Here is a 7,624-nt window from a genome sequence, read left to right on the forward strand (position 1 = left end):
ATTTGTTCTGTTAAAACTGGGAGTGGCATGCACTGTCAGTAAAGGGCCAGATAGCAAATATTTAGGCTTTGCCCACATACAGTCAATGTTGCACAGTGTTGTTTTTTTTTTTACAACACTTTAAAAATGTTGAAACCATTCTTAGCTTGTGGGCCTTCCACAAAGAGTCAGAGAACAAGGTTTGTCTGAGGGGCCACAGTTTGTCAACCCCAGTATTCAAGGGTCACCATTGATCATTTAATTTAATAAAAGGCCTGGCCAGAGCTAATACTGGCTAAGTGGTGTATTTTTGGTGCTCAGCACTGCTGAGTCTACTGCCTTCTCTCCCCGACATTCCTTTCCTTTTCCATCATCTTAGAGCCCTTATTCTAGAAGGGATCCAAAGCGGACGCTAGGAATATAAAAAGCTAACAGCTACAGTGGTGTTCCTTCTAGAGTACTTTTCACACTTACAGGCCTGGAATAGACATTATTCTAAATGCCTACTGTGGGTAAGGCCTAGGCCTGGGCCAGGGGTTCAAAGATGATAAAGATGATGGGTCTCTCCGAGTTTACAGCTTGGGAAAGAAGGCACATGAAAAGCATAGCCAGGCGATGAGTCAAGTCTAGTGACAGCAGGTGAACTGGGAGGAGATGAAGGTGGGCGTCCCTCAGGAAATGCTGTGTGGGGCGTGAAGCCTAGCCTGAACGTTGGAAGCTGACCGGGAACTCCCTGGTGCCGGTGGAATTGGTGGATGGAGCTCTGGAGGGTGGTCTTCAAGGCATCAAGGATGGGTGTATGCAGAGGCCTGGATGCTGAAACAGCAGCTGGTTTTCAAGAAACTGTCAGTCCTTTGGCATTGCTGAGACTATGGTTTGAGGGGGGAGACACTTGGGCTGAGTAAGTAGGGGGGCGCTGAGTCATGAAGCTGGGGCTCCAAGTTAGTCAGCTCGGGCTGCCATCACAAATACCACAGACCGAGCGGCCTAGGCAACAGAAATGTGTCATCTCACAGTTCTGGAGGCTGAAGTCCAAGATCAAGGTGCCGGCCGACTTGGTTCTTGGTGAGAGCTCTGTTCCTGGCTTGCAGATGGCCGCCTGCTCCTAATACCGTCACACTGGGGGCTGGGGCTTCAATATGTGAATTTGGGGGGACACAAACTTTCAGTTCATAGCAGGCTCCAACTGTAGGAGAAGAATTTAGCTATCCTGTTTTATGAAAACAGCCACGCTGGTAATTTGTTTGAAATACTCTGACAGAAAAATGAGAGAAGGGGCTGGCAAGAGAGAGGATAAAAGAGGTCAAATGTTGGTTATTGTTGAGGCCGGGTGATGGGCACATGGAAGTTCACGATTCGCTTCTCACTAACTTTCAAGTGCCTGGGAACTTTCATAATAAAAAGAGTTTTTAAAATCCTACTAGTAATATGGGGAATAAAATTGGAAAGGAAGAAACAAGACAGGGAGAGGAAATGATCGCTTTGCCTTCCCCCAGGCAGAGCCATGCTGGGCTTCGCTGGAGCGTGGCACCCCCGGCTGGTGGCCAGGGAATGTGGAGATTTTGAAAGGCACAGCCAAACGGCCGTCCTGAAAGGTCAATCCAGTTTCTAATCTTTCCCCCAGATTCTGAATGCACCTATCCCCTCACACCCTGGCCAGCAGTAGCTATCATCATCTCTGATATTTGCTAACCTGATTAATAACTTTTATCCCACTGAGTGTGGGTGAGTATATATTTTCTTCAGGCTTACAGGCGTAAAAAGCAAGTCGCTTTGATAATAACCATGTGTCTCTGTTCCTTGTTCTATCTGCTCTTTCCATTATTTGAAACAATCCTTCATTTCAAGCAAGAAGTGTATCTAAATACATTTTCTTTTCCATTTCTTTTCCATGTGTTTGGACACCTCACCTTCGGAGATAGTTTTTTGTCTGTCCTCTATGGGTACCATCTTCTAACTGCCTTTCTTCAGAGAATACGCCACCCATGCACCCTTCCGGGGAGGAAAACCAGACAGTGAAATCCAGCCACCTAAGAGATGAATTGACATTAAAACTCCGAAACTGAGAAGCCCTGGTAGGAGCACCGGGCTTGACCACAGAACCCTTTGCGTGTCGAACCAGGGGCATGGCTGCGAGACAGAACCGGACTGTTACAAACTGGACAAAGGAAGACTCATACAAACCAGAGAATCTGGAGGCAGAGAAGGGAGTTGGGAGGCAGCCTGAGAACTACCCGGCTCCTCTTTCAGAGCAGATCAGTGAGTCTAAAATAGAAACTGAGGCTCAGTTTCTCTGGGCACTTCCTGGTTCTCACAGTCTGTTTCCTGATTCTAGTGGGATTTTTAGGAACCAGTATCTCTTGAAAAAAACATCTATCTGAAGTTTAGCAATTCCTTCCTTTTTACTTCAATTTATTTTTATCGGTTAAATTTAATAATTTAATGGTTTTTATTTATTTATTTTTTTGCTGAGGAAGACTGTCCCTGGGCTAACATCCGTACCCATCTTCCTCCACTTTACATAGGAGGCTGCCACAGCATGGCCTGCCAAGCGGTGTGTTGGTGTGCTCCCGGGACCCCAATCGGCGAACCCGGGGCCACAGCAGCGGAGCACAAGCACTTAACCACTTGCGCCACCGGGCCGGCCCGGTTTTTGTTTTTTAAAGTGTCAAATGAGTTCTCAAATAAGACAGATTTGTGGGCAGAAAAGACTTTTAAAAATTAATATTTAAAAAAAATTGGGGGCCGGCCCCGTGGCTTAGCGGTTAAGTGCACGCACTGTGCTACTGGTGGCCCAGGTTCGGATCCTGGGCGCACACTGACGCACCGCTTGGCCGGCCATGCTGAGGCGCGTCCCACATACAGCAGCTAGAAGGATGTACAGCTATGACATACAACTATCTACTGGGGCTTTGAGGAGAAAAAGGGAAAAAAAAAAGGAGGAGGATTGGCAATAGATGTTAGCTTAGGGCCAGTCTTCCTCAGCAAAAAGAGGAGGATTAGCGTGGATGTTAGCTCAGGGCTGATCTTCCTCACAAAACAAAACAAAAACAAAAACAAAATTTAATTGATTTTAACATTTAAACAAAAATTTTTTTTTCATTTTTTAAAAAATTAAAGCTTTTAAAAAATATTCAATCTTACTAAAAACCAAATTCTTCGTAAAGCTTTTGTTTATAAATCTTTTAATCTATTTATAAATAAAGTCCATTTTAACAAACTTCTTTTGTTTTTTATTTTTGCTTGAGGAAGATTGTCCTTGAGCTAACATCTATGTCAGTCTTCCTCCATTTTGTATGTGGGTCACCAGCACAGCATGGCTGACGAGTGGTGTAGGTCTGCGCCCAGGATCCAAACCCAGGAACCCAGGCCACCAAAGCAGAGCGAGATAAACTTAACTACTACACTACAGGGCCAGTGCCTAACAAACACTTCTTAACTTAAAAAGTAAAATTTCACTGGACATACATTTTTTAGTGAATGTATTGGAACTATTTTTTTCAATTTGTTCCTATATCCATGAATGAATATTACCTAAGGCTAGAATGAGTTCAATGAAAATTAACAGCAAAAAAAAAAAGAGAGAGAAGGTATAGACCACTGTCAGGGATGGATTCAGGCTTTGTGGGGCCTGAAGCTTATAGAATTTTGAGAGCTCTTTTTAATAAAAATAATGCAGAATTATGAATTCAAAATTAGGTGTGAAGGCAAATATTTAGGATGAGAAAAAATAGCTTACAAATGTTAAAAGCTGATGGATACAGAAAACCTCACAAAATCCAGAAAAATAACGTATTTTTATTAACTGCATGATATACCTCTTTATGTGTCAGGGAATTAATAAAAAAACAAATTTTGGCTGCATACTTTTTGATTGTTTCTTCACATGACAATTACATAGTACTATTTTGCTAAATAAAAAGATAATTCAGTCTTTCCTCTTGCATGATAGATTAAAACTTTTTTTTTTGATAGTTTGGATACATAAAAAATGTGACCTAACACACAGATATCCTTGCTGTTTATGGTACCGCTTCAAATACAGGAATTCTGATCAATTTTATTTCACATGATTCCATCAAAAAAGAAACGTAATGCCTATGTTTAATTGCCTATTCTGCATAAAAGAGGACATTCCTGACAGGAGAGAAATTCTGTTTGTCTATCGGATACAAATGGGAACCAAATCCCCTGATACAGTTTTTCACAATGGAAAGAATTTCTCACCGACTAGCTTCTGGCTCCATGCATTTCAAAACTTGCTACTCCTCCTGCCCCACCTGCTGGCGCTGAGCATCACAGACCACCGTCAGACCTCACGTTCACGGTCACATCACATGTTTGTGGTCACGTCACACATTCACAGCTTGTGTTCATACCAGATGTGTGTGGTCACGTCACATGTTCACGATCACATCACAGGTTCATGGTCATGTCACATGTTCAGGGCCATATCACATGTTTCAGATCTTGCACACGTTCACAGTCATAGCCCGTGTTCCGGATCATGCACATGTTCATGTTCATACCACAACATCCCCTCTGGTCACCACCTTCACAGCGGTGTGCCTGGTGGGTCAGCGCAGTGGGAAGCAAGAACATGCCTGCAAGCCATTCCCACAGCAGACGGCTAGCAGTAGCTTAGCCACACAGGGAAGTCAGGGCGAACCCATAAACACATCCCACTAAGCCCAAACTAAGCGCACCCTACACTGGAGCCAGGGCCAATGTGCCCCAGCCAATCCAATGCCAGAAAGGAGGGAAACGTGACTGAGGGAGCAGGGGTGCAAAGAGGCTGTGGTCATAAGTGATTGTGGTCAAAATATCTCACTTTTGCAAATTTGGTGCCACGTGACCATGTGAAGCCTTGGCTGGGCCCCCACTCCGCCCCCTGGGGGAGGGGCCTGGAGCTGGTCTCTTTGGCTCCATGGGAAACCCACATCTGTGGCAGTGGTAAGTGTGGGGCTTGCACACGTGCCTAATGATGGCAGTGTTTCTTTACACTAAAAGCCACAGCACTTCCCCATTAAGTTAATCTAAAGCTAAGCTGTTAGAGTTAGGAAGAAATGAGTGACACGGTTGACGAGTGACAGCAGGCAAGAGTGCCCCCCGTGAAAAAATGAGTATGGATTTAGAGTATCCAATTTTCTTTTGGCAAAAATCAATGAATGTGTTTTCTCCACAAATCTGGAGAACACATAAAACATTCAGTTATCTCCAATGTCTGTTTCTTTTGCTTGAGGGTGTTACCTTGATCTGTTGGGAGTAAGTGTGGACTTTTCCCGTCTCCTTGAAATCAGGCAAAACGTGCAGCTGAGACCCAGTAGTGAGAGCACTCGCCACGTGTCCTTTCGGCAAAAAGTGCTTTTTTGCAAATATTGAGTTTTCAAGTTCTATGAAAGATGGACAGCTAGGTGAGGTCACGGACTTGCCAAAAGCTGTTGCCTGGGTGAAAGGTGGCGCTGCACCCTCGTGGTGGAGGGGTCTTACTTTGTCTCTGCTCTGTTGTATGAGGCCTCCCGCTCCCAAATACACAACATCCCGACACAGGCCAAATTATCCTCATCTAACACCACATTTTGTTCTTAACAGAAATAGGTACTGAAGACCAGAGAAGACAGGAGCCCCTCCCCGTGGGTCACACTCCTTGCTTAGCAGGGGCTTCCTCCAACATGGTGAGTTGTTTCTTTGTGCGATGCCCTGGAGATTTTTTTATATCCCTGGGACAATGCACCCAAGCAGACTTCCATATGGGTGAGAAGGCAGCCTTTCTTCTGTCAAGGGGGATAGGATGCTGGTGAGAGAGGAGTCAGCCAGGGCAGCCACTGACCGTGGGCTTCTCCAGAACATCAGTTGTGCGTGCGGGAAAAACACAGTGGAAGACAAGGGGTGCAAGCTCATTCCCTCCAAGCTACCAGTGCTGGGTGCCCCAGGCAGTCTCTGCTGCCCCATAGCATGTTAAAAATACCTTTCATTTATCCAGGGTTTGACACTTACAAGTCAAGTGTTACCTAAGTAATGCTGGAATGATGGTAAAACTGAATTGCCCTCCTTGGCCACTGCCGGTGAACGGACCACTGGCCAGGTGGAGGGTGAAGACAGCGAAATGGGTGTCCCAGAAAGTGGGCTGTTTGGCTCCAATTAAGAAGCAACTCTTGGGGCTGGCCCCACGGCATAGTGGTTAAGTTCAGCGTGCTCTGCTTTGGCGGCCTGGGTTTGCGGGTTCAGATCCCGGGTGCGGACCTACACCATTCGTCAGCCATGCTGTGGTGGTGACCCACATATAAAGTGGAGGAAGGCTGGCACAGATGCTCAAGGCTAGTCTTCCTCAGCAAAATAAAAAAGAAACTCTTCTTGCCAAAGCGGGTTGAAAATGTCTTTTCTGTTGTCCCTGCCTGGTGAATCCCCAGCCTAGGAGGGGTGCAGCCAGTGGGACAAATTGGGGAAAGAACACAGGCAGGGACAGCCATGCCAGTCTAAGGACTAACACAGCAACCAGCCGCTTGCAAATGCATTAAAGGGCAAATCTGGGAAGACAGGAGGGAAGCTTCTTTGCACTTTCCTAGGTAGTTGATAACCACCTGGATTCCCTTGGCAAGAGCCACTGGGAGGCTCCAGAGGGCCACAGAGTGGCTTCCTAGGCCAGCTCTGACCTAGGATGCCAGCCCTGCCCCAGGAGCAGACCAACATTTGAAGGATTAGGTCCAACTCCTCCACGTTGGCACCCACTAGCCATTTCTTTCTTTCTTTTAAGCACTGGCTTTGAAATCTTACAAAATCCAAACTAATCAGAGCCCAGGTTACAAGCATATCTTGATGTTTTTAGTTCATCGGAAGCTTTGCCAAGGTTTTTATTTTTAAGTGTGGAGCTTAAAATACATCATCCTAAGCTCTGAGCCAGCCAGGGGAAGCCAAAGTCAAACACCATCTTCTTCATAACGTACAGCAAGTCACTGCTGCTGGAATAAGGGAAAAATCAGAAAGGAAAGGATGTTCCGGTACAAAATAAAAATGTAGTTTTATCGCGTGGAAATAGGCAAAGTTCATGCCACCAAAAGCTGTTTTCAGAGAGAGAATTTTTAAACTATAGAGTTTATGGGAAAAAGAAAGCGAGGGAAAAAGATTCCTGGAAACTGACGTAGGCGCTGGGGCCCTAACGTGCTGTCTGCAAAGCCGAGCTGGAAAGGGAAGGAGGGCGGCTGCGGCGTGTTTAGGGCATGTTTAGGATGTCGTTGCGCGTCCTCACACCGCTCTCGGCGAGCCCACGCCTTGGCTCAAATGGTACTGAAAGCAGTTCGTTTTGTTGCTCAGGTTCTCAGTTTCCACCCTTCCTCCCTTTGCATTGTGCCACTGGGTCCTTGAAAGCATCCTGATGGTACCACCAGATATACAGTTGCGAACTAAGGTCATCTACACTCGGGGGACAGCTTAAAGAGCTTGTGGTGCTCGACCTACTTTTAAGGTTTATTTTTCAGCATCTTTTGATGTTTTCTGTATTTTTCTGATTCAATCTTTTGGTTATTTAATCTAAAACATATAATTCTCCTTCCACGCTTTTAGCATTCTGGGGCTTTCCTCTTCTCCTTTCAGCTAACACTTTATTTATTATGATTGTTATAAAGGATTTGACAACACAGAGATTAGG

Source organism: Diceros bicornis, chromosome 27, assembly GCF_020826845.1.
Source record: "Diceros bicornis minor isolate mBicDic1 chromosome 27, mDicBic1.mat.cur, whole genome shotgun sequence".
Classification (NCBI taxonomy): domain Eukaryota; kingdom Metazoa; phylum Chordata; class Mammalia; order Perissodactyla; family Rhinocerotidae; genus Diceros; species Diceros bicornis.